The sequence below is a fragment of the Rhinopithecus roxellana genome, chromosome 9 (genome assembly GCF_007565055.1).
Source record: "Rhinopithecus roxellana isolate Shanxi Qingling chromosome 9, ASM756505v1, whole genome shotgun sequence".
NCBI lineage: Eukaryota > Metazoa > Chordata > Mammalia > Primates > Cercopithecidae > Rhinopithecus > Rhinopithecus roxellana.
This window is the reverse complement of record NC_044557.1, coordinates 133,370,471-133,398,127: the sequence shown is the minus strand read 5'-3', so window position 1 is coordinate 133,398,127 and position 27,657 is coordinate 133,370,471. Positions and strand designations below refer to the sequence as shown.

At 38.2% G+C, this 27,657-nt stretch overlaps 1 protein-coding gene and 2 pseudogenes across 2 annotated transcripts in view; 1 reads left to right on the top strand and 2 right to left on the bottom strand.

Annotated features, from left to right (window-relative positions):
* The window catches only part of CPA6 (carboxypeptidase A6), a 334,748-nt gene that overhangs the window by 149,830 nt on the left and 157,261 nt on the right, over window positions 1-27,657 (bottom strand). The window lies entirely within an intron of this gene.
* LOC115899736 lies at window positions 1,578-2,246 on the top strand (annotated as a pseudogene).
* Window positions 22,278-23,130, bottom strand: LOC115899712 (annotated as a pseudogene). The gene has a single exon (XR_004059332.1). The product of XR_004059332.1 is annotated as a galectin-3 pseudogene (transcript).

The following is a 27,657-nucleotide window of genomic DNA, read 5'->3' as shown; positions in this document are numbered from 1 at the left end:
TCGCATTCTGAGATGCTTCCCAGGAAGCCCACTCTGTCCTTACCTCATGGGGACTGAGGAACATAGGGGGAAACAGTGCAGTTAGGCCACCTGGGGTCAGGCAGAAACAAAGCAAGGAGGTGGGGCCCACAGAGATCAGCACACAGAGTTTTGTGAATGTACCTGTCTTGCTGGACAAAAGGGCCTAGCCAGATGCCTCACCTGAATTCAGGGCAAAGGGAGCAGCTCAGGCTTCTAGATAATCTGAAAGCAAACTCTGTCTGCTCGGGGTCATTACCAGCTGGCCCATCCAAAATCATAGGCTAGACTGACTAGCGAAGCTCTATCCCTGCCAAAGAACTCCTGTAAAAGCCAGGAAAGTTGGCTCTCTCTATAAAGGCATAAACACCAATACAAAGACATAAGGATTACAAAGATTTAAGAAATCATGATACCTCCAAAACAAACAAAGAAAAAACAATGAGAAAGCTCCAGCAATGGACCCTAGAGAAAGGTAGATCTATGAAATGACAGAAAAAATGGAGAATAATCTACTTTTAAAAGTTCAGTAAACTTCAAGAAAATACAGATAAAAAATTAAATGAAATTAGGAAAACACACAACCAATACCAGAAATTTGACAAATAGAGACAATATGAAAGGAACAAATAGAAATCTTAGAGATGAAGATTACAATGACTGCACTGAAAAATGTAATAGGAAGCTTCAACAGCTGGCTCATCAAGTTGAAGAATCAGTGAACTCAGAGACAGAACATTTTAACTACTTAATCAGAGAAGCAAAAAGAAACGAGAATGAAAAAGATGAAGAAAGCCTATGGGAATTACGTGACACCATCAAGAGACCTAACCTATGCATAATAGGCATTCAAGAAACAGAAGAAAGAGAAAAGGGGCCAAGAAGAGTTTTTATTATTTATTTATTTAGAGGCAGAGTTTTGCTCTTATTGCCCAGGCTGAAGTGCAGTGGCACGATCTTGGCTCACTGCAACCTCCGCTTCCTGGGTTCAAGTGACTCTCCTGCCTCAGCCTCCCTAGTGGCTGGGATTACAGGCACCCACCACCATGCCCAGCTAATTTTTGTATTTTTAGTAGAGAAGAGGTTTCACCATGTTGACCAGGCTGGTCTCGAACTCCTGACCTCAGGTGATCCACCCGCTTTGGCCTCTCAAAGTGCTGGGATTACAGGTGTGAGCCACTGTGCCTGGCAGGAAGAGTATTTTTTTGAAAAATAATGAATGAAAACTTTCCTAATCTGAGGAAAGAAGGTAACAACCAGGTACAGGAAGCACAGAAGTCCCAATTAAATTCAACCCAAAGAGGAGTTTACCAAGATATATAATAACCAAACTGTCAAAAATTAAAGACAGAGTTCTGAGAGCAGAAAGAGATAAGAAATATATTATACACCATGAAGTCCTAATATGACTATAGATGGACGTCTCAGCAGAAGTCTTGCAGGCCAGGAGACAGTAGGATGACATATTCAAAGTGTTGAAGAAGAAAAAGACTGCCAACCAGGAATACTTTATTCATTACTTTCTGCCACCATCTTGGTTCCATATTCCCCCCGACAAAATGCCCAATAAAGACACAGAAGTCATCTCTGCTACGGAGCATGACTAGCCAGAGCCACAGGCTGAGACAGGGTCTGTAACAGAATCTAACAGCGATGAATCAGTACCAGAGCTTGAGGAACAAAATTCCACACAGGCAACAACCACACAACAAGCCCAGTTGTCAGCAGCAGCTGAAATTGATGAAGAACCAGTCACCTAAAGCAAAACAGAGTTGGAGTGAAAAGAAGGCACAGAAGGTTATGTCCAAACTGGGTTTTAAGCAGGTTACAGGGGTTACTAGAGACACTATTTGGAAATCTAAGAATACTCTGTCATCACAAAACTAGATGTCTGTAGGATCCCAGTTTCAAATACCAACATGGTTTTTAAGGGAAGCTGAGATTGAGGATTTATCTCAGCAAGCACAGCTAGCAGCTACTGAGAAATTCAAACTTCAAGGCGAAGCTCTCTCAAACATTCAAGGAAACATATAGCCTCTTCTAACTTTACAAGAGGAGAGTAAAGAGGAAGTTGATGAAACAGGTGAGGAAGTTGATGAAACAGGCGTGAAAATTAAGAATACAGAATTGGTCATGTTGCAAGCAAATGTAATAAGAACAATGGCAGTTCAAGCCCTGAAGAACAAAGTAATGATATGGTTAATGTGATTATGGAATTAGCAATGTAACCATCTGAAAACAAGAACTTTTTTTTTTTTTTGGTGTTTCAAAAGAGTAACTGCAGCTTGACTTGAAATTTATACTCTTTCTATCATTAATAAAGTTATAGTTTCTTGTTAGATAAAAAGGAATATTTTATCCAGCAAAGCTGTCTTTCAGAAGTGAAGAAGAAATTGAAGTTTTCCCAAACAAAAGCTAAAGAAGTTTATCACCACTAGACTTACCTTTATAGGAATTGCTAAAGGAAGTTCTTTAAACGGAAACAAAAGGCTGCTAAATAATAACGTTAAACATATGAAAGCACAAAACCTAATGGTGTAGGTAATACAGAGCAATAATCAGAATACTCTAGTACTGTAATAGTGACATATAAGTATATTCCTAGTATGAGGGTTAAAGGGCAAAATTGTTAATAACAACTACAGCTAAAATAAATTATCAAGGGATACATATCACAAAATGATATAAATTCAGACATCAAAGACATAAAATGTGGGAGGAGAGTAAGAGTTTAGAGTTGTATGCAATAAAAGTTAAGCTGTTATCAGCTTGAAATAGACTGTTATAAGATATTCTGTGTAAACTTCATGATAACCAAAAAGCAAAAGTAAATAAGAGATGGAAAAAAAAAAATTTAAAAAGATTCAGAACATACCACTACAGAAAACCATCAAATCACAAAGGAAGACATCAAGAGAGGAAGAAGGAAACAAAGTATCTATAAAACAACCAGAAAACAATGAACAAAATGGTAATTGTTAAGTTCTTACCTAGCATTAATTACCTTGAATGTATCTGTATTAAATTCTCCAATTCAAAGACACAGAGTAAATGAATGGATAAAGAAACAAGAGACAACTATATACTACCTACAAGAGATTCACTTCATTTTTAAGGACACATATAGACTGAAAGAGAAGGGATGAAAAAAGATATTTCTTTTTTCAAAGAAACATCTTTCAAAAAAAGGAAACCAAAAGAGAGCAGAGGTAGCGATACTTGCTTGTGCCAGACAAAATAGATTTTAAGTAGAAAATTATACAAAGAGACAAAGAATGACATTCTATAATGAAAAAGAAGTCACTTCATCAAGAGGATGTAAAAATTATAAACACATACGCATCCCACAGTGGAGCACCTAAATATATAAAGCAAATATTAAGGAATCTGAAGGGAGAGAAGAGAGTGCCATTCAATAACAGTAGAGGACTTCAATACAGTGCTTTCAATATAGAACAGATCATGCAGACAGAAAGTTATTGAGGAACCAATGGACTTGAAGAACTTGCGTCCTTTGTAGGGACATGGATGCAGCTGGAAACCATCATTCTTAGCAAACTATCACAAGAACAGAAAACCAAACACTGCATGTTCTCACTCATAGGTGGGAACTTAACAATGAGATCACTTGGACTCAGGAAGGGGAACATCACACACTGGGGCCTATCATGGGGAGGGGGGAGGGGGGAGGGATTGCATTGGGGAGTTATACATGATATAAATGATGAATTGATGGGTGCTGATGAGTTGATGGGTGCAGCACACCAACATGGCACAAATATACATATGTAACAAACCTGCACGTTATGTACATGTACCCTAGAACTTAAAGTATAATAAAAAAATAAAAATAAAAAAAATAGACCAAATGGACCTAACAGACATATGCAGAACATTCCAGCCAACAGCAACAGAATACATATTCATTTTAAGAACACAGAGAACATTCTCTAGGGAAGATCATTTATTAGGCCACAAGACAAATCTTAGCAAATTTAAGAAGACTGAAATAATATCAAATATTCTTTCAACCATAATGGTATGAAACTAAAAATTAATAACAGGAGGAATTTCAGAAAATTCACAAATAAATGTCAAAAATGATACAACTTAGCAATCAAGGTCAATATAGAAATTAGGAAATTAAAAAATATATTGAAAGAAATGAAAATGGAAACATAGCATACCAAAACTTGTGTAATACAGCAAAAGCAGTTGTAAAAGGAAAGTTTGTAGCAATAAATGCCTACATCAAAAGAGAAGAAAGATTGCAAATAAACAATCTAATATCACATCTAAAGGAAATACAAAAAGAAGAACAAACTAAGCCCAATGCTAGTAGAAGTAAAGAGTAAAGATCAGGACAAATAAATTAAATAGAGACTAGAAAAACAATATGGAAGACTGATGAAACTAAGAGTTGGTTTTTTAAAAAGATGAACAAAATTGACAAACCTTTAACTAGACTAACCAAGAAAAAAGAAAAAAGACTAAAATAAAATCAGAAATGAAAGTAGAAACATTACAACTGACACTACAGAAATACAAAGAAAAATAAGAGACTATTATGAAAAATTATAGGACAAGCAATGGAGAAACTTAGAGGAAATAGATAAATTCCTAAACATATACAACCTGCTAAGACTGAATCACAAGAAGTAGAAAATCTGAACAGACTGATAATGGAGTGAGGAGACTGAATCAGCAATAAAAAGTCTCCCATTGCTATCATTTGAATATGGTTTGTTTATTCTCACCAAAACTCATGCTGAAATTTGATCCCTAATGTGGTGGTGTTGGGATGTGGGGCTCAATGGCAGGTGCTGGGGTTATGGAGGCAGATCCCTCATGAATGGCTTGGTGCCATTCTCCTAGTAGTGAGTAAGTTCTTGCTTTTGAAAGACTAGGCTAATTCCCACAAGAATGGATTCGTTCCTATGAGAGGAGGCTATTGTAAAGCCAGAATGCCCCTCAAGTTCCTGGCTCTGTGCCCATGTCTGCTTTTTCTTTGATCTTCTCTGCCATGTTGTGATGCAGCATGAAAGCCCTCTCTAGAGGCCAGGGCCATGCATGCCCTTAAACTTCTCAGCCTGCAGAAGTGTGAACTAAATAACCTCTTTTGTATATAAATTACCCAGTCTCAGGTATTCTTTTATAGCAACACAAAATGGACTAAGACACCCATCAAAGAAAAAATCCAGAACCTGATGCCTTCATGACCGAATTCTACCAAATGTTTAAATAAAACTAACACTAATTATCTACAGACTTCCAAAAAAAAATTGAAGAGGAGAGAATACTTCCAAATTCTTTTTGCAAGGCCAGCAATAACCTGACATCAAAGCCAGACAATAAAATCACAAAATAAGAAAACTACAGACCAATATCTTTGATGAATATAGATGCAGAAATCCTCAACAAAATGCTAGAAAACTCAACATTGCATTAGAAAGATCAATCACCATCAAGTGGGATTTATTCCTGGGATGCAAGGATGGTTCAACATTCACAGATCAATAAATGAAAGATACCACATTAACATAATCAAGGAAAAAGCATGATTATTTCATTAAATGCAAAAAAAAATGCATTTGACTAAATTCAACATCTTTTCATGATAAAACCACTCAACAAATTAGGTATAGATAAAATGTACTTCAACACAATAAGCAACAAGCCCACAGCTAACATTATACACAATGGTGAAAAATTAGAAATCTTCCTCAAAGACGCTGAACAAGGCAAGAATGTTCATTCATGCCACCTCTATTTAACTTAGTATTGAAAGTCCTTGCCAGAGCACTCGGTCAAGAGAAAGAAATAAAAAGCATCCAAACAGGAAAGAAGAAGTGAAATTGTCACTGTTGGCTGACAACATGATCTTATACATAGAAAATCCTATAGATTCCACCAAAAATCTGTTAGAACTGATACACTAATTCAGTAAAGTTGCAGAATATAAAATTAACACACAAAAATCAGTGGCATTTCTCTACATTCACAACAAACTTTCTGAAAAAGAAATCAAGAGAACAATCCCATTTACAATAGTTATAAAAAATGAAACACTTAGAAATAAATTTAACCAAGAAAGTGAAAGAACTGTACACAAAAAACTATAAAATATCAAGGAAAGAGGCAGGGTGCGGTGGCTCACGCCTATAATCCCAGCACTTTGGGAGGCCGAGGAAGGCGGATCATGAGGTCAGGAGATTGAGACCAAACTGTATGGTGCTTCCTTTAAAATCTGAAAGCAGATCTACTATATGATCCAGCAATGCCACATATGGGTGTTTCCCTGAAATATTTGAAATCAATATGTCAAAGACATGTCTACACTCCTATGTTCACTGCAGCTGTATTCACCACAGTCAAGATACGGAATCAACCTAAGTGTCCATCACTGATGAATGGATAAAGAAAATGTATGTATACACAATGGAATACTAACCTACTCAGCTTTAAAAAAGGAAGAAATTCTGGGCTGGGTGCAGTGGTCACGCCTGTAATCCCAGCACTTTGGGAGGCCAAGGTGAGAGGATCACCTGAGGTCAAGAGTTTGAGACCAGCCTGGCCTGGCCAACATGGTGAAACCCCGTCACTACTAAAAATACAAAAAATTAGCCAGGCATGCTGGTGGGCACCTGTAATCCCAGCTACTTGGGAGGCTGAGGCAGGAGAATCACTTGAATCCCGGAGGTGGAAGTTGCAGTGAGCTGCTCCAGCCTGAGCAAGCAGAGTGAGACTGAGTCTCAAAAAAAAGGAAGAAATTTTGTCAACATGGATGGAATTGGAAAAAATCATGTGAAGTGAAATAAACCAAACACAGAAAAACAAATAACACAAGACAAATAATACATGTTCTCACTTGATTTTGGTATCAAAAACAATTGAATTCATGGGAACTGAGAGTAGAATATGGTGGTTACCAGAGGCTGAAGGTTGGGAGAATGGGGAGATGATAATCAAAACCTCGGTTACATAGTAGCAATAAGTTGGATTTTTTTGAGGTGTACTGCCCAGCATGGTAAATACAGCTAGTAATTGAGTACTGTACATTTTAACATCACTTAAGACAATAAATGTCAAATGCTGTCATCACAAACATTTCAAATATTTGAGGTGATGGATAAGTTTATTAGCTTCATTTAACCATTCCATTGTATAAAACAATCCTAGCATAACTTTGTACTCCATAAATATATACAACTATAATTTGTCTATATGTATATAAAAAAAATTTTATCTGGAACCACCAGACTTAATCAGGTCAAGATGTGCTAGCTGCACACTAAGATTTGATTTGATATATTGGGATGTATAAAACATATGACCTCTCACATAGATATAAATCCCACTGCTAGTAGAAGTGCTATAGGTGTATGCGCTAAAAGTGTAGAAATTTAACTTGACATAATTTCCATAAAATATATGGAGCATTTAATCATATGTGCTCCACTATCAAGCATATTTCTGACAGCAGGGAATGTTCATTTTGACAAGATGGTGATGAGAAACAAATCTTTTTCTTACAATTATACATATCTGATGATATGAAAAACATTCTACAGAGTAGCTTCTGGCTTCATAAATTTCAAATCTTGCTTCTTTAACTCTGCTTATGGTACTAGGTGCTATAGGATGCATTCTTATCACTTTACAATGTTTCCCCTAACATAAAGCCCCCGTGTTGTGTGTTGGCATGGTGCATGAAAGGAGACAGGTAGTATAACTATAGACCAAGGGACTTCAAGTCATAGAAACTTTTTTTTTTTTTGAGACAGTCTTGCTCTGTTGCCCAGGCTGGAATGCAGTGGCACAATCTCAGCTCACTGCAACCTTCCACCTCCGGGGTTCAAGCAATTCTCCTGCCTTAGCCTCCCCAGTAGCTGGGATTACAGGTGCCTGCCACCACGCCTGGCTAATTTTAGTAGAGACTGGGTTTCACCATGTTGGCCAGGCTCGTCGCAAACTCCTGGCCTCAAGGGATCCACCTGCCTCGGACTCCCAAGTGCTGGAATTATAGGCGTGAGCCACCAAGCCCAGCCTAAGTCATTTAAACTTTATCCCATTTAACCCAAACTAATTATATCCCAAATTCCACTTTAGCTGAATCCCCCCCAGTACCATGACCATTTCAAAGACATGAAGGTATGAGTGATAGATGGTAACTCTAAGTGGAATGAGACACCAGTCTAAACAGATTCAACATTTTACTTTTATATGTGAGCATGTGAACACATGGGAAGGGCCTGTCCAGGGAGGGGTCCTAAAGCTTAACCTTCATTAGCTTTGTAGTAAATTCATCTCTCCATTTTGGCTTGAAAAGCTTGCCTAGCATGTAATCTAGAGTTTCCTAATAGGGAAGATTCGCTATTCCCTTATACTGATTGCAGAATAGGCATCGTTCTTATGTTCTTTGAAGATGACAAAGGTGTAAGAAATAGGATCCAAAAAGGTAATATTATGTTGTCTTTTGTATCAGATGTGATATTAATATTTCTTGAAAGCAAAAGGAAAGCATGAGTTAGCTGTAACCTGCTACCTAAATTAAGCAGTAAAAATAATTCCATAAGAGAGTAACTCACTCCCAGAAGAAATAAGTGTCATTTAAATAATATGAATGAGGAGTACCTGTGTGTCAGGCACAACCACCCTGGATGTTTGCAGCTCAGGGGCTGTATCCTGACCTCAAGCCGCTTGCTGATAAGTAATTTCGGGTCATGTGGGATAAGAAATATGTTGCAGTCTATGAATTGTCTACCTAGTACATCAACTCACGTGAGATGATAAAATTGTTCCCTTAGACTAGGATTTAGCAAACGTTGTCTATAAAGAACCAAATATAGTAAATATTTCAAATATTTATGGAGGCTAACATTAGAATTGCATAACATTTTCATGTGTCACAAAATATTTTTATTTTGATGTTTTTAACTATTAAAAAATGTAAACAATGTTTTAGTTTGAAGGCTGTACAAAAACAGGTGGCATGTCAGATTTTTCCCTGGACTATTGTTTACTGACCTTTGTTCTAAAATACGCAGAGAAAGGATTTGGGATTAAAGCTGATGGCAGGTTTAGAAGAACACCACTTTTCTGTTGTCCATTTCTATGCAGAAGATATTTCTCAAATTATAAATAATGCTCTATATCAGCTGTTTGGTAGTTGCCATGCTGAAGATCTAAAATGAATGATGTGGATCTCCTCCCTCAAAGTGCTCAAATGCAACACAATCACCTTCCTAACCCATGACTTTTGATTGGCTGTTGGTGATTTGGCTTGTCGTGGCTATTGGTTTGAATTAATAGTGTATCTTATAGAGACACGGTACCAATGCAGCACCATGGGCACAACCCAATTTGGCAAGAGATCCCTGGCAGCCAAGTGGGCAGCACCTTGATTACCAAGATGGACTGGCCACCCTGTCTGTATCTGGTGTCCTCTTCCTGCCACTGTGCTCCTTATGGGTCCCTCTTACTAGAATGAGTTTTGAAGTTCAAGAAGCTTTTGCACAGAAAGGATTGGTTCCAGTTACTTGCATTTTCAAGAAACATCAATTTAGGAATAATTAAAAACATCATTTACATAATGAAAAACATGTTACATAATTAAAAACATCATTTTCATTAACTTAAGTTCAGCGTATAAATCTTAATTCCATTTATAAATCTATATCTAAAATAAGAATTTTACCTTTCCTTGCTCTTTGATTAATGTTTGATTACTTTAAGTAACACAGGATAAACATCCTTAAATAATCAGCCTGTAGTTTATTAAATTCCCTTAAGCATTTTATATTACATTTGTAAATTTATTCAATGACTTTTACTTCAAATGCCTGACCAGGCAAGCCTACCACCCAAACAATAAAACCTTTAATGTATTTAAAGAATATAAATTAAATGTATAAATATAGAAACCCAATAGTTCTTTTAAGCATTCCAACTTTCAACTTAAAAATCATAAGTTTAGGCTGGGCACGGTGGTTCACGCTTGTAATCCCAGCACTTTAGGAGGTGGAAGCAGGCGGATCACCTGAGGTCAGGAGTTCGAGACCAGCCTGGCCAGCATGGCCAAACCCCATCTCTACTAAACATACAAAAAAATTAGCCGGGCATGGTCTTGGGTGCCTGTAATCCCAGCTGCTCGGGAGGCTGAGGCAAAAGAATTGCTTGAACCTGGGAGTTGGAGGTTGCAGTGAGCCGAGATTGTGCCACTGCACTCCAGCCTGGGTGACAGAGTGGGACTCCGTCTCCAAAAAAAAAAAAAAATCATAAGTTTATAATCACATATTTTAAAGTGAAATCCCCCAACTAATCCATCAGATTATCATGTCAAATTCTCTTAAACATTATAAGCATAATAAATACCAAATACATAGATTGTTCCAGTGATTATAAAACCTACACTTAACCTTAATCCCCCAAATACAAATAATATGGGTCAAATTACCTTCACTAAGTTTTAAACATTCTAGGGTAGAAAGACTTTTAAGTCAGGGGTCAGCAAACTGACCTGCCATATCTGGCCTGCTGCCTGTTTTTTCTAAGACCCCAAGCTAAGAATGGTTTCTGCAGTTTTAAATACTTAAGAAAGAAAAGTAAAAGAAGATGATTTCAACACCCATAAAGTTTTATAGGAACATAGCTATGCTCATTCATTTCCATATTGCCTATGGCTGCTTTGGGGCTACAACATCAGAGTTGAGTGGTTAACACAGAGACGCATATGGCCCTCAAACAGAAAATATTTACTCTCTGTATCTTTACAGAAAGTTTGTTAATCCTCTTTTTTTATTTAGAAGAAACCTAAATAAAGGATCATTGCAACAGAAACTTTTGCCTGAAAGGAATTTGAGACTGAAGGCAGAGAGTGTCTTTCAGAAGCTTGTTTATTGTCCACCTTCCTCCTCTTACCCAGAGAACTAACAACAGAGGTTGAGGACAGGAAAGAGGGAAGAAAAACTCTCTTTTGGCGTAAAAACAGAGATCCCCTCCCCCCATATGGCCACCTACCCTCCCCATCCTCCACTGCAAGTGATACGTTTCTGAGCAGTTTGGAGCCCACTGGCAGCTGTTAAGCTGTGGGGGTGCTTCTCATAGCATGCTTAGGAGGAAGTGGTACGAAAGGGTGGTTTCCCTAATCTTTCTACCAACACAAGTTGTGATAGCATCATTTAGGTGAGAAGAAAGTTCTGACCCTTTGGTTGCCATTAGCTTTGCCTTTCAGTAACCTCATGAAAAGACTATTATTCAAGGTCCAGTTTTCCTATTTTAGAAGTTTTAACGTCTTTAAAGTAAGAAAAAAATAATCAAAACTGGGTTGCATTTTAGTCTCTTGTTTTTGGGGTTTGGCAAGAGTATGTTTACCTAAGTTGATAATAAAGTCAGAGATGGGGGCTTGAAGATTTAATTGGAAATAGTTCTTGAAATTGAGTGAGCGTACGTACATGTGTGTGTGAGCATCTATTGACTGTTGTGTCCTTCAAGCATGAATTAATTAGCACCTTGTGGTTACCATACCAGCCTGGAATATTCAAGGTAAGTTCCGCTGCAATGGATTTAGCAGGAATCAGGCTCCGGCCATGCTGAGTCGCAGCACCCCCAAAGTTAAAAAATACCAAATGCATGACAGTGCTCCCATGATTGGTTAATAGGGTGGTAGTCATTAGTCCATCAAGACATCTTATTTAAGGGGAACGTGTTGGCGGTCTTAGTTTTATGGCCCTGAAGTAAGAACCAGATGCCAGGTATAGTTTCAGTATAGTCACACCCAAGTGTTATGGGCCCAGAGCGAGCAGGGTAGCACTCCCGAGTGGGATGATGATTTCTCGGAGGTTGGTAGATTAAGAGACCAAAAACTGGTAGGAGATATCCATGTTGACTAGGGATGTCTTGACTGAAATGTGGTACGTCTGATGAGCGAGTATGTGTACTATGTCATATTAAGGATTTACAGAACTGATCAATATCCATGTGGGGTAGGTTTTATTGTATGGTTAATGACAGTGGATGTGCGACAGTTGATTAAGGGATTATTGGTACATGGTTATATGCATGTGGACTGGATTTTTAATGTATTACTTTACACGAATGTGCTATGTACTGTTAAACATTTATAGTACTATATATTATTCATGGGGACTATCAGTAATGCACGAAGTACATAAAAGCACTATTATAATAGTGCTAGTTGATTAATACTGATATAGTAGTCAAAGTATATGCTAAGAAAGAATTCAGGGAATTGTTTAATTAGAATTTCAGCTTTGGGTGTTGACGGTGAAGCGGGATGCTTTTTCCCTGAGTTGTTCTGGGGAAGAATCCTCCATTTCTGGTTTACAAGACCAGAGTATTGAATTATACTACAAGGGCATCTACATTTAAGCAGTTTATTTTCAATTAGGCCAGTGAGTGGCATAAGGGTAAGGATGATAGAGAAGTACACAACAGATGCTGTCTGTCCGATGGTGATAAAAGGGTATTGGTAATAGTCCATGTGGGAATAATGGCATATACTGCATTTTTATTAAGTGTCCTTTTGGTTATAGGGTTTGTAGGTTTCTCTCCAAAACCTTCTCTTATTTATGAAGGTCTAGGGCTAATTATCAGTGGTGCTGTGGGTTGTGGTATTGTGTTGAATTTTGGTGGGGCTTCTGTGGGGTTGATAGTCTTTTTTATTTATTTGGGTGGCATGATGGTTGTTTTTGGTTATACTACAGCGATGATTACTGAGTAGTATCCTGAAACATGAGGATCAAGTATTGATATCTGAGGGGTTTATTAGGATTGTTAATGGAGTTGATGCTGGTTTGGTGAATAGTTGAGCACAATGAAGTGGGGATCATGATTGATTTCAATAGTGTAGAGAGTTGGATGATTTTTTAGGGCAAGGGGGCTGTGTAGTTGCATGAAGATTCTGTGGGTGCAGCTGCCTTGTGCAGCTATACGTGTTGGTTAGCGGTAGTTGCTGGTTGATCATTATTTGTTAGTATTTATGTACTGATTGAAATTACTCAGGGTAATAGATAATTAGGATTAGGGTCAGAAGGGATGAAATAAAAAAGGAGACAAAGTAGAGTTTAATTAGGCCTTTCTGAGTAGATACCATAATGGAGGGTGAAATTTGGGTTTGTGTGATGGTCTTTGGTATAGATTTTTCTTGTCAAATTGGGTCTAGTAGAAGTGAGGCCAGATTTTGGCTTGTGAATAGACCTAAGTGGGGGATTGTACAGTGAATTGTGGCTGAATAAAATAGTAGTATGCTGGAGAAGTTGAATATCTATAGGAGGCATTTTAGTTTAAGATTATTAGTTATAAAATTAAGTTCCACTGCTAGCGAGAAACCTAAGATGGTCACACCGAGGGCTGTGAATTTCAGGTGGAGTGGCATGGTTGTTTGTGGGGATGAAACAGGAATGGTACCGCTGGTGATGAGGAATCTGGTGAAGATGCTACCGATTGTTAGGTGCTTGATTGAGTTAATTAGGAAGAGGTTATTTTCATTAATAGTAATTAGAATCGTGAAGCGAGGTTGTCCTATTAGTGCACGAAGAAAATAATACGAGTACTATAGACAGCTGTCAAGGAGGTGGCAACAGGGTAATAAAAAGGGCTCATGACCGGGAGTGGTGGCTTATGCCTGTAATCCCAGCACTTTGGGAGGCCAAAGCAGGAGGATCATGAGGTCAGGAGATCAAGACCATCCTGGCCAACATGGTGAAACCCAGTCTCTACCAAAAATACAAAAAAATTAGCTGGGCATGGTGGCATGTGCCTATAATCCCAGCTACTTGGGAGGCTGAGGCGGGAGAATTGCTTGAACCAGGGAGTCAGAGGTTGCAGTGAGCTGAGATTGCATCACAGCACTCTAGCCCAGGAGGCAGTGCAAGACTCAGTCTCAAAACAAAAAAACAAAAACAAAAAGGGCTCAGGCGTTGGTGTGTGACGTGTTTGCAGTTTCAATGAGGAGGTCTTTAGAGTAGAAGCCTGCTGAGGAAAGGTATACTTGTAAGTGAGAATCTGCAGATAATAAGGGATGAGGAAGTGAGGGACAAAATCTTGACTAGCCCTTCTATTTTTCGAATGTCTTGTTCATCATTGAGGTTGTGGATGATGGACTCTGAACATATAAATAATATAGCTTTAAAAAAGGCATGGGTGCAGATGTGAAGGAATGCTAGGTGTGGCTGACTAATGCTAATTGTGACTATTATAAGGCCTAGCTGACTTGATGGAGAATGCTATGATTTTTTTGATATTGTTTTGTGTCAGAGCGCAGATTGCTGGGAATAAGGTAGTAACAGCCCCCAGACATAATGTAAGGGTTTGGATTGATAAATTATTTTCTATTAAAGGGTAGAAGTGGATTAGCAGAAAAACTCCTCCTCCGACTATAGTGCTGGAGTGGAGAAGGGCTGAGACTGGGGTTGGACCTTCTATGGCGATGGAAGTCAGGGATGGAGGCTGAATTGAGCTGACTTTCCCGCTACTGCTAAGAGAAGGCTAATCAATGGAAGGGAGTTGGAGGTAGGATCTAGAATAAACATTTGCTGAAATTCTCATGTGTTGGAGGATGGGAGGAACCGTGCCATAGCTAAGATAAAGCCAGTATCGCCGATGCGGTTGTACAGGACTTCCTGGAGGGCTGCTGTTTTAGCATCTGCTCGGCCGTACCATCAGCCGATTAGCAAGAAGGATATGATACCTACGCCTTCTCATCTGATAAAGAGCTGAAAGAGGTTGTTGGCAGTAACTGGAATATTGTGGTAAGGGAAATAAGTAAACATCTGAAAAATTGATTCATGTTAGGGTCTGAGTTTATATATCATATTGAGAATTCTATAATAGATCAGGTAATGAATAGTGCTACTGGGATAAATATTGCAGAGAAGTAGTCTAGTTTGAAGCTTAGTGAGAGTTTGAGGTTCTGGATCATCATTCAATGTCAGTTTGAGATAATGACTTCTTGGTCTGTGCATATAAACGTTGTTGCAGGGATGAGGCTAATGATGAAGGCACATGTGATGGATGCTTTTACTTAATTTGGGTATGAACCTCTTTTGCAGGTGTTGGTTAAGGTATCAGTAATTGGTAGGATTAAAGAGACTAGGGCTGTTGTAGCTGTGGAAGAATACATGCTTGTTACTTTTATTTGGAGTTGCACCAGTGTTTTTGGTTCCTAAGACCAATGGACGACTCACATCCTTTAAAAGTTGAGAAAGCCATGTTGTTAGACATGGGGGCATGAGTTAGCCGTTCTTGCATATTTTCTCTGTAGATAAGAAGTTGCAGACTTTTATTGTTAGATCCACAATCTAATGGTTTGCTTAAACTACAGCTACAGCATGCAAACCCCAAAATAATTTTAGGGTCTAAGGATAGTAGGAAGATAGGTGCTAGATGTATAAGCATTAATGTGTTTTTCTCGTGTAAAGGAAGGTTTGATACGTTGATATGATATGTAAGTGTCCCTCACTGTGTTGTGATTAGCATATACAGGGAGTAAAGGGCTGTAATTAGTATATTACGTCCTATAAGCATAATAGTGATATTTGATCAGGAGAATGAGGCCACAGACACAAAGAGTTCCCCTACTAGATTAATGGTAGGGGGTAAGGCAAGGTTAGGCAGATTTGCTAGAAGTCATCATGAGGCTATTAGTGGGAGTAGTGTTTGAAGACCTGGATAAGTAATATGGTTCAGCTATGGGCTTGCTCGTAGTTTGAGTTTGCTAGGCAGAATAGTAGGGATGAAGTGAGTCTGTGAGCAATTATAGGGGTGACCACACCTGTAAAACTCCAAGGGGTCTGGATGAGAATAGCCATAATAACAAGTGCTATGTGGCTTACGGAGGAGTAGGCAGTAAGTGATTTTAAATTGGTTTGTCGTAGACAAATAGAACTTGTATGATTATTCCTCATAGGGATAGCATGAGGAAAGGGTAGGCTATATGTTCTGCTAGTGGATTGAGGATGAGAGTAAGTCATATTATTCCGTAACTGCCTAGCTTTAGGAGTTCTGCTGCAAGTACTATTGAGCCAGCAATAGGGGCTTCTACGTGGGCTTTGGGGAGTCATAGGTGAAGTCCATATAGAGGTATTTTTACTATAAAAGCCATGATACATGGTAGTCATAGAAGATTGTTGGATCAGGAGGTTAACAGCTCTTGGGTAGTAAGTATTACTACTAGTATGTTTAGTGAACCTGAGGTATTTTGAGTATAAATAAGTGCTACGAGTGGAGGTAGGGATCCTACTAGTGTGTAAAATATGAAGTATGAGCCTGCATTAAAGTGTTCTGTTTGATTACCTCAGTGGGTAATGATAATGAGGGTAGGAACTAGCATGGCTTCAAAGAGGATATAGAATATAATTAGCTCTGTGGCTGTAAATATTATGATTTAAAAAGTCTGTAGGGAGATCAGCATAGAAATATAGAGCTTTTTTCATGGAAGTGACTCATTAGACAGGTGATATTGGCTTGCTAGAAGTATAAGAGGTAGCAGTCAGGTTGTTAAGATTAGAAGGGGTGATGTCAGTGGGTCAGGAGAGATTAATGAAAAGTTGAATGAGTTATTGAGTTGGTTAAAAAATAGTAGGCTGATGAGTAGGCTGTGGGTAACCATGTTGATTCAGATTATAGAATTTTTAGAGAACCATGTTATTGGTAATAGTATGATTGTTGGAATAATAATTTTTAGCACTGAAGTAAATTTAGATTTTGTATGTAATCTAGGCCATATGTACTGGAGATTGAAACTAGTAAGGCAAGGGCCACTGCGGCTTTGCAGGCAGCAAATACTAGGAGGCTAATTGGTATTATGTTTGCTAGAGCGAAATGTATATTTAAACTTATGAGTATTTATGATAAATATTGATAGTTTATGCCTTCTAGGCATAATAGGGATGATACTAGGTGGGAATGATAGACTAATACTCCTAGCAATGTTACGGTAAATGCTAATATAATGTTAATATAAATATAGGGCATTTGGTAATTATGGTCTACCATAATCTAATGAGTCAAAATCATTTATTTTGACTTAAACTATTTACCAATTCGACCAAGTGTAATCCTTTTTGGGCTCATTCATAAACCAAGCCTAGGATTAAAATGGTAACTAGTATAAAGGCTGTACTGATTATTAGTGTCAGGTTGGTTGAAGCGTTCATGGCAGGGGCAGTAGTAAAGTGATCTCTAAGACAAAGAGGAGGAATGTGATGGCTACTAGGAAGAATTTTATGGAAAAGGGGAGGCGAGCAGAGGCTACTGGGTCAAATCCACATTCAAAGGGGCTGGATTTTTCTACATAGATATTAAGCTGTGGGAGCCAAACTGTGATTATTATTAGTAAGACAGCCAGTAAGGCATTGGTTACTAGGGCTAGTGTCAGGTTGACTGCTCTCTTTCAGGTATGAAACTAATTGATTGGAAGTCAATGGTACTGTTTATACTAAAAGAGTAAGACCCTCATCAATAGATAGAGATGTATAAGAATAGTCATACCACATCTACAAAATGTCAATACCAGGTGGCGTCTTCAAAGCCAAAGTGGTGGTCGAATGTAAAGTAGAATTTTAATCAGCGGAGGAGGCAGATGGTGAGAAATGTTGATCCAACAGTAACGTGAAGTCCTTGAAAGCCTGTGGCTATAAAGAATGTGGAGGCGTACATTCCATCAGAGATAGTAAAGGAGGCCTCGAAATATTCTGAGGCTTGTAGAAGGGTAAATACCTAAGGTAATTGTGATGGACAGTGCTTGAAGTGTCTCCTTTCGACTACCTTCTATTAGGCTGTAGTGAGCCCAAGTAATTGACACACCTGATGTGAGTAATACAGATGTACTTAGGAAGGGGACTTCTAAGGGGCTGAGGGGAAAAAATGCCTGTTGGGGGTCAGTATCCTCCTAATTCTGGAGTCGGTGCTAGACTGGAGTAGTAGAATGCCCAGAAGAAACCAGCAAAAAAGAATACCTCTGAGATAATAAATAGAATTATTCCGTATCGGAGGAATGATTGACGATTGATGTGAGGTGGCCTTTGTTTTGGATGATTGATGTGAGGTGGCCTTGAAATGTACTTTCTCAGGTAATGTCACATCATCATTGGCATATGATTAGTTTATTGGTCAGTAGGCCTAGGGTTAAGAGGGTAATAAAGTGAAATCACAGGCCAGAAGTTATGAGAGAGTTCCTGTTAGTGGTCGGGGCTGGGTTTAACTATGTGGTAGGCGTGTGTTTGGTGTTGTGTAGGTAAAGGCTTACTAGTCGTGTAAAGACATAGGCCTGAATAAGGGCTATGGCAAATTCAAGGATGGTTTGTAGGATTAGAATGATGAGAGCGACTGAAGCTGTGGGAAGACTGAGTTGATAGTACTAGTGTGGCTCCTCCAATTAAACGCATTAGTAGGTGTCCAGCTGTAATGTTGGCTGTTAATCGCACAGCTAGTGCCATTGGTTGAATGAATAGGCTAATAGTTTCGATGATCACTAGCATAGGGAGAAGTGGTATAGGTGTGCCTTGTGGTAAAAAGTAAGCTAAGGAAGCTTTCGTCTTAAAGCGGAAGCCTGTAATTACTGCACCAAGCTCATAGGGAGATTGCTATTCCTAGATTTATTGATAACTGGGTAGTTGGTGTAATGAATGGGGTAGGAGCCTGAGGAGACTGGTTGAAGCAATGAAGAGAATTAGGGAGATCAGTATAAGGGATCAGGTTTGCTGTTTAACATTATGGATTATTATTATTTGTTTTAGCACAAGTTGAATTAGTCACTGTTGAATGGAAGTCAGTCGGTTACTGATAACTGGAGGTTGGAAACAGTATGGTGGGAAATAAAATGATTAATACTACTGCGGGTAGGACTAGAATTGTTGGGGTAATAAAAGAGGTGAATAGATTTTTGTTCATTTTAATTCTCAGGGGGTTTTGTTTTTGTGTTTTGATTATTTTTGGGTTATTTTGGGTCTCTTGCAATAGAGAAGGAAGGAGGCAAACATATTAGAATAGGAGAGGGCAAAATTTGTACAGAGAGGGAAAATTCACCTGAGGGCTAAAATAAATGTAATCCCTAATTACTACGCTGAAAGCATGGCAGAAATTCTATAGCTCTTCCATGGCTTATATAAACTACACTTTAAAAATAGCTATATCTGTTTTAAAAAGAGAAATGCTCAATGAAAAGGCAACTCTAAATGCCTTGTAATAGCAAACTGTTCTCAAACAAAATGAGAGCACTTTGCTGAGTCAGAATGTGGTGTTTCTTACATTTTGCTTTCATTTGGGCCCAGCCCCAAAGTGTGATTTATTTATCAAGATCACGAGTGATGGAGACTAGAAGCCAGGTTTACATTAAAGATTGATGTGGGGCCAGGGATGGTGGCTAATGCGTGTAATCCCAGCACTCACTTGAGCCCAGGGGTTTGAGACCAGCCAGGCCAATATGGTGAAACCCTGTTTCTATTAAAAATACAAAAATAAGCTGGGCATGGTGGTGCATGCCTGTAATACCAGAAACTCAAGAGGCTGAGGTAGAAGGATCACCGGAGCCCAGGAGGCAGAGGTTGCAGTGAGCCAAGATTGTGCCATTGCACTCCAGCATGAGTGACAGAGCAAGACTCTGTCTTAAAAAAAAGAAAATTGATGTTGAGATGCCATAAAGAAAAGAAAGAAAACCTTCAGGTGGTAGCTAAGAATGTTGTAGTTTTATAATATTAGGCTATTTCAAGATTTCTGTAAATCAATTTATTTCTTAAAAAGGATTTGATCAAAACTACCTTGATAAAGAGTTCCTCTTCAAAAGAACTTTGTGCAAATGAAGTAATACACTGGCTAATGAACAATATACTTTGTGGAAGAATCTTCAAAGGTTTATTGGCTATGGGATGGAGAAGGAAATATAGACAGACATTTAATATCAGAGCAAAATCTTTGTTTACAGGAAATCAGATTTTATGAACCTCTGAAAGCAGCTGGCTAGATGATCAGGGTTGCTCTTTACTGGGGGACAGGTAAGACCATTTCTAAACCTCAAATATGTCTAATTTTGTGAGCTCCTTCAGAAGTTATAGGGGCCTTATCATCATTTTTATGTGGTGTATTTTAAGGAGATACTGATATAGAATTGTCAAGTTTTATAAACATCCTTGCTATAAATAATCATGTTGAATCAAGTTTACATCTTAAGGTATTACTATAAAGTGAAAAACTATGTAACCACACCTAGGTCAAGAAGCAAAATATCACTAGAAAGCTTCCCTATGCCCTTCCCCCTAGGCATCCTCTCCTTGTCATCCCTAAAGAAGATCATTCTCCTGATTTTTATAGCAATTGCTTTGTTGTGTATCTATTCTGTGTAGTGTTGATTGCTAAGTGCTTTCTAAATGTTATCATCTACCCTTTGATGCTTTTTCTCAACATTCTTTAATTTTTGGGAATTGATCTTTTATGTTCTATTTTTTTTTCTCCATTGGTTTGGAAGTTATAGCTTCTCCTGAGGAACACCTTTTAACATTTCCTTTAGTGAGTGTCTGTTATTGATAAACTCTCCCAGTTTTGTCTAAACATATCTTTATTTCACTGTCTTCTTGAAAGATATTGTTTACTGGGTATATATACTTAAAGTTGGCATTTATTATTGTACCTATTCTTATTATTTTGCAATTAAAACTACCATTCCACAGACTTCTGGTGTCCATTGCTTCCGCTGAGAAATTAGCTATTAATCTGTTTTAGTGAATGAAAACAGATTACATTCCCCATTTCATTCCTATTGTTCTCTTCCGTCTTTAAACATTTTCTGTCATTGCCTCTCTGTAGTTTCACTATATTTGGGTATTAATTTACTTTTTTACCCTACTTTGAAATTTTAGGTTGCAGACGTGAAACCCAATTATCTCATAATGTAGGCTGTATTTCACAAAATCAAGGGTATTCTCTTATATAACCACAGCACAATCACAAAAAGCAGAATAAAGGCTATTCAATAGTACACTCTAAATCTATAGACCATATTCAGATTCAGATTTTGCAAGTTATACCACTAATGTTCTTTTTCTGGTACAGGATTCAACTCAGAATCACAGTTTTATTCAGTGGACATCTGTCTTCGGTCTCCTTTAATTTAAAACAGTGCCTTAGTCTTTGTGTTTCATGACCTTAACATTGTGGAAGCATACAGGTCAAATATTTAAAAAAATTTGGGTTTATCTCATATTTTCCTCATGATTAGATGCTGATTAAGCATTTTTGGCAGGAATATTACAAAGTGATATGTCCTTCTCAGTGCATCATTTCAGGAGGCACATGATATTGACTTATCCTATTATTGGTGATGTTAACCTTGATCACTTGGTTTACGTGGTATTGCCTTTGTAATCAATAAATATATTGTGGTAGCATAATTTGTGACTATGCATTACTTCTTCACATACTTTTTCTCTTTATTCCTTCCCTTCTGAAACTCCAATTATGTCTTTTTATTGTATCCTCTGTGTTTTTTTTTTTTTTTTTTTTTTTTTTGAGACAGAGTCTGTTGCCCAGACTGGAGTGCAGTGGCACAATCTTGGCTCACCGCAACCTCCGCCTCCCAGGTTCAAGCAATTCTCCTGCCTCAGCCTCCTGAGTAGCTGGGACTACAAGCACATACCACCAAACCCAGCTAATTTTTGTATTTTTGGAGATGGGGTTTCACCATGTTGACCAGGAGAGTCTTGATCTCTTGACCTCGTGATCTACCCGCCTCGGCCTCCCAAAGTGCTGGGATTACAGGCATGAGCCTGAGTATAATCAACTATTGTTTCAATGGCAGCTGTCTCCTGATCTGTTGGACTCACCATACCTGAAAAAAAATAAAACCTATTAAAAGAAGTATGAGCCCATGCTGATTTGGTAAGAATCTGAAAGCTCTAAAACTATCTCATTTGAAGTAAAGAGTGTTTAAAGGTTTATGTTATTTTATTTTATAGCATTTAGCAATAGATGCCATCGCCATAAGGAACAAACTGCAATCTGAAGAATGCCATGATGATACTTTGGAGGTTCTCACAGTGGCAAAATGTTCAGCTAGAGGGAAGTGCCTCTGCAAAAATCTGCCAGAGGAAAATAATAATTCATAGTCATTACTAAATACAGTAGTATGTCTAGTATAAATACAGTAGTATGTCTAGTGCATGAGCCACCGTGCCTGTCCCCTCTGTGTCTTTTATCTTGCATTTTTAATTTTCAGTTTTTTTTTTTTTTTGACATATTAAGACAGGTAATTCACTATAATATTTATTAAGTAGATGACTTACAAGGATATTGATGAATGTAAAAATTTTCACTCACAGTGAACACAAAGCCTTTACACATGTAAGGTTTAGATTTTTTTTTCTTTAATCTGCCCCTTTCAGATTATATCATGGTGTATGAAGCATTGGTGAGGTCTATGTCACCAGAAATTCCCAGTTTGCTGATTTCATTGAGCTGTTTAACCCGATGATTGTACTGCAACAAGTGAGCATCATTTACCGCAACCTTGAAGTGGTCAGATTCAACCAGTACTTGTATTTTGAATGGTTTCCCACTTTCAAATGGGAAAACTGACTGTCTTTCTTCCCTTCCCCAGTTATTATCCAGCTTCGTATTGCAAACAATGACTCTCCTGTTGTTCTCATTGAAGCGTGGGTTAAAGTGGAAGGCAACATCATTCCCTCTCTTGAAATCTAAAGCAATTCTGTTTGCATTAGGCTTCACCGTGCCCAGAATTGTTATCAGCATGCGAGGCACCACTCCTCCAGGCAAAGGCAGGTTATAAGGCACCGACAGTGGCCCAGCAGGGGCGCCATAGGGGCCAGTGGCAGGGTAGGCTCCGGGAGCACTTGGCTGTCCAGGAGATGGGTAGGCCCCAGGGCCACTGGGTGGCCCTGGGTAGACTCCAGATGCTCCAGAATAAGCTCCAGGTGCTCCAGGGTAGGCGCCTGGAGGTGCCTGTCCAGGATAAACCCCTGGGGGTGCCTGCCTGGGGTAGGCCCCAGAATAGGAGGCCCCTGGGTAGCCCCCTGCCCCAGCAGGCTGGTTCCCCCATGGGCCAGGCCATCCTTGAGGGTTTGGGTTTCCAGACCCAGATTTTTATCTCCAGTAGCTTAGTAAGCTTAAATGCTGTACAATGTCTTTAACTCTACTCTCTGGAACCAGGCAGATTTTTGTTCCTTTGTTCATGTTATCTTATTGCCTTATATATTTGGCTCTCTTTATGTGTGGACATCGCATTTCAAAAGTTATTTGTAGAAATAATTTGTGATCTATAATGGTGGTATCTTTCAGAGAAGACTTTTGTTTTCTGGGGCCACTAGCTATCTGAAATCACCTTAAACTAATTTTAGAATGTGAGATTTTTCTGGACCATTGAGATGTTTCAAAGCAGGGATACTTATTTTTGGTCCACCCTTACTTCTAGAATGCAATCTTTTAGCATCCCAACCCAAAGCCTAGGCTGACTTACCAGAGTCTCCACCCTGGCAATCCCTTTGAGGCTGACAAAATGGTCACTTAACATTTTAGCTGTCATTTTTAGGTCAGCAAACACCTCCAGAGCAAAAGTAGCTACAAACTTTGGGTTTATCTCTCTGGATCTTTATCTTTTGGACTTTCACCCAGTAATTCTCATCACCTTGTTTGCTTTTTGATGTTTTAAAGAAAATATTTATTTTTAATGCAGATTTAGTTGTCTTGAATGAGAGTTTTGGTTCAAAACACCTGGTCTGCATTACTTAAGTATTTTCTTTGTTAAATAGTTCATTATGGATCATAACATTAAAGTTTATGTATTGTAAAATGAGTTTTAAATTCAGCTTTCGGTAACATGGAAAAACAAAATTTTTACTCTTCCTATTTAGCAAGTAATAACCGCTACTTAATTTAAGGGCAACAAAATTTACTGACATATGTTTTAAAATAACATTGTATTGAGTTTGATTTGGGGACCAAACGCATGTTAAAATGTAGATGAAAATTAGTCTTCCTGTTATGGCATCAAAAATAGACACAGACTTCTTTCATGTTTTGATGTTTGGGATTCTTGAATTTTGCACTTAAAAAAGCAACATATTTACTTCCTTAAAAATAACTTTTGTTTCGGCCCGGCGCAGTGGCTCCCGCCTGTAATCCCAGCACTTTGGGAGGCCGAGGCAGGCAGATCACGAGGTCAGGAGATGGAGACCATCCTGGCTAACATGGTGAAAGCCCGTCTCTACTAAAAATACAAAAAAATTAGCCGGGCATGGTAGCGGGAGCCTGTAGTCCCAGCTACTCGGGAGGCTAAGGCAGGAGAATGGTGTGAACCTGGGAGGCGGAGCTTGCAATGAGCCGAGTTCGCGCCACTGCACCCCAGCCTGGGCAACAGAGTGAGGCTCAGTTTCAAAAAAAAAAAAAAAAAAAAAAAACAATAAAAACAAAAAACCTTTTGTTTCTAAACAAATACATTTTTCTCTAGATAATGAGCTAAGTGAGGTTTCAGACTCCTACATTTAACATATCATGTATATAACCGTATTACCAATAAAGAAAAAGTAGAAGATATTGTGATAATTCCTTTAACTGTTTTTTTTTTTTTTTAAATACTAGGCCCATCTAAAAATATTATATAGTATTTAAAAACCAGATTTGAGCAATTTATAAATCTGGTAAAAAATTTCTTCAAAAGAATTTGCTGAATTATCATTATAATACTTAATATTAACATGGTATTTTAACATCAGTGTACTTTAAGCTATTTGGTTTAAGGATTCATTATGGAATGAATGACATGATGTCAAAATGTAATTTTTTCAATCACGCATACATAAATAATTGTATGCTAAAGCACTGAGAGTAGCTGATAAACGCCACAATGATCAAACAGCCATAGCAAAGAGCTAGTAGTGCTCGCCTAAAACTGACTACGTTAGTGCATTTATATCTTTAGATAAACTCGATGCTTTTACCATGCTTCTGTAAACTTCCACTTCCACCTTGCATGCACATGCCGGACGTGTTCTGTGTTCTGGACAATCACATAAAAAGCCTGAATCATTTTAGCCTTGCTTCCTGCCTCCCTGGTTGCCCAACTCCCCTCTGGAAGAATCCTCTTCCCTGGGGTTGCCGGCCAAATACAAACCCGCCACACCAGAGTCTTGGTGATTCCCCATGTTCTTCCCCTTATGGCCTAATAGATACTCCCTCTCTTGAGGTCCCTGAGAATAATCAACTACTGTTTCAATGGCAGCTGTCTCCTGATCTGTTGGCCTTACCATACCTGAATAATAATAAAATCTATTAAAACAAGTATGAGCCCATGCTGATTTGGCAAGAATTTGAAAGCTCTAAAACTGTCCCATTTGAAGTAAAGAGTGTTTAAAGGTTTATGTTATTTTATTTTATAGCATTTAGCAATAGATGCCATTGCCATGAGGAACAAACTGCAATCTGAAGAATGCCATGATGATACTTTGGAGGTTCTGACAGTGGAGAAATGCTCAGCTAGAGGGAAGTGCCTCTGCAAAAATCTGCCAGAGGAAAATAATAATTCATAGTCATTACTAAATACAGTAGTATGTCTAGTATAAAATATTTCTTAATCTTAGGTTTAACAAAGGGACTGACTTCAGAAAGATGGTAGAAACTAGATTTCTTCTGACACCACATTTTGGTAACAACAGTTATCAAACCCCGGCTAACTGAAATGAATTAGTAATGGCACAAGGCAATACTTTTAAGGACACTTAAGAGCATCAAAGAACCATTTTCCTGGAGGACATTATATTAAGTGAAATAAACCAGGCACAAAAAGACAAATACTGCATGCTGTCACTTATATGTGGAATTTGAAAAAGTTGAATTCATAAAGCAAAGAGTAGAATGGTAGTTACTAGGGCCTGGGGGTGGGTAGATGGAGAGATGTTGGTCAAAAGATACAAAATTCAGTTAGGAGAAATAAGTTCAAAAGATCTACTGTACAGTGTGATGATTATAGTTAATAACGTATTGTATTCCTGAAAATCACTGAGAGAGTAGATGTTGTGTTCTCACTACAAAAAATAAGTATGCGAGGTAACACATATGTTAATTAGCTTGAATGAGCCATTTCTCAAAACATCGTGTTGTATATGATCTCTATATAATTTTTTGTCAATTAAAAATAATTTTTAAAGGCCGGGCATGGTGGCTCAAGCCTGTAGTCCCAGCACTTTGGGAGGCTGAAGCCGAGGCAGGCAGATCACAAGGTCAGGAGATCGTGATCCTGAGACCATCATGGCTAACATGGTGAAACCCCGTCTCTACTAAAAATACAAAAAAATTAGCTGGACATGGTGGCGGGTGCCTGTAGTCCCAGCTATTTGGGGGGCTGAGCCAGGAGAATGGTTTGAACCCGGGAGGCGGAGCTTGCAGTGACCTGAGATCGTGCCACTACACTCCAGTCTGGGCGACAGAGCGAGACTCCTTCTCAAAAAAAAAAAAAACAAAAGAAAAAAAAATTTTTAAAAAGAACCATTTTCTCTTAGTAGCCAAGTCAAATAGTATCAATTGGTGTCTTGTGTTAAAAGGGTACAAGTGAGAAGCAGTGTTTATACCACATGAATGTCTACTGATACCAATTTAGATGCATTTTTAATCGTTCCAGTTGAATATAACAAAAAATGTTTTCTCAATGAACCTCATTTTGTAAGAACAAAGGTTCACAAGAGAAGGTGATGAATACTTTTTCATAAATGCAGAAGCTAAGATTGCAATATTAATCAAATATTTTATATAACTGAATAAGGTCTAATACTTCAGAACTTTGTGAAAACGCTACTCTTTATGGAGAGCAGCAAAGCTCTGGGCATACGTGTACATGCATGTATATAATAAAATCTTGAGCATTTCCTGTAATTGCTGAAAATGGAAAGAACTATTACAAGACATCTGTGACATAATTTATAGTTAAGTACAAATCCTCATTTGTAATATCAGATGTCTTGATTACGACTTTATAAATGCTACATAAATAATATGTAGTAGAATAGCTGTGCTGGCACATGCAACATACATTTAAACATCTCATAAAAGCTACTTTCTCACTTGGCAGAACTTTCTGGCTCAACCCGTAATATCACAAACATCAACCCACACATCCTTTTGAAATGCTTAACCCTGCTATAGATACGTACTTTAAAAAAACAACATAGAAAATAATTATTTTCAAACTTTCTTGATAGCAACCAAATCTCAGTCTAAGAAGCTCCAGTATTGTTCAGGTTCTTTGACAGCACTGGAAACATTCAGTATCAAGTATTTACTGAAACCACCTATCAGCTGGCTGAGGTTTAGAAATGTGCCACACAGAATCGTTTTGGCAAAGCAATGGTCATCGCTAATGGGAAATGATCCATACTTTTAAGCACTTTTAAATTAAGGTTAGTAATATTCTAAAAATTGTGGGGTTTTTGAAGATAATGCACAAATTATTTTAAACTTGTAGATCTGTGAAAATATAAATCATTTGATACATCACATATCCTTTTCAAGAACTGGAAAACTCATTATTCAGTGTATTTTGTCTCTGAGTTAAATAGCTTGATTGTACCATATGTTGGCAAGGGAGTAGCGAAATAGGAATTTTCATACATTTCTGGTGGG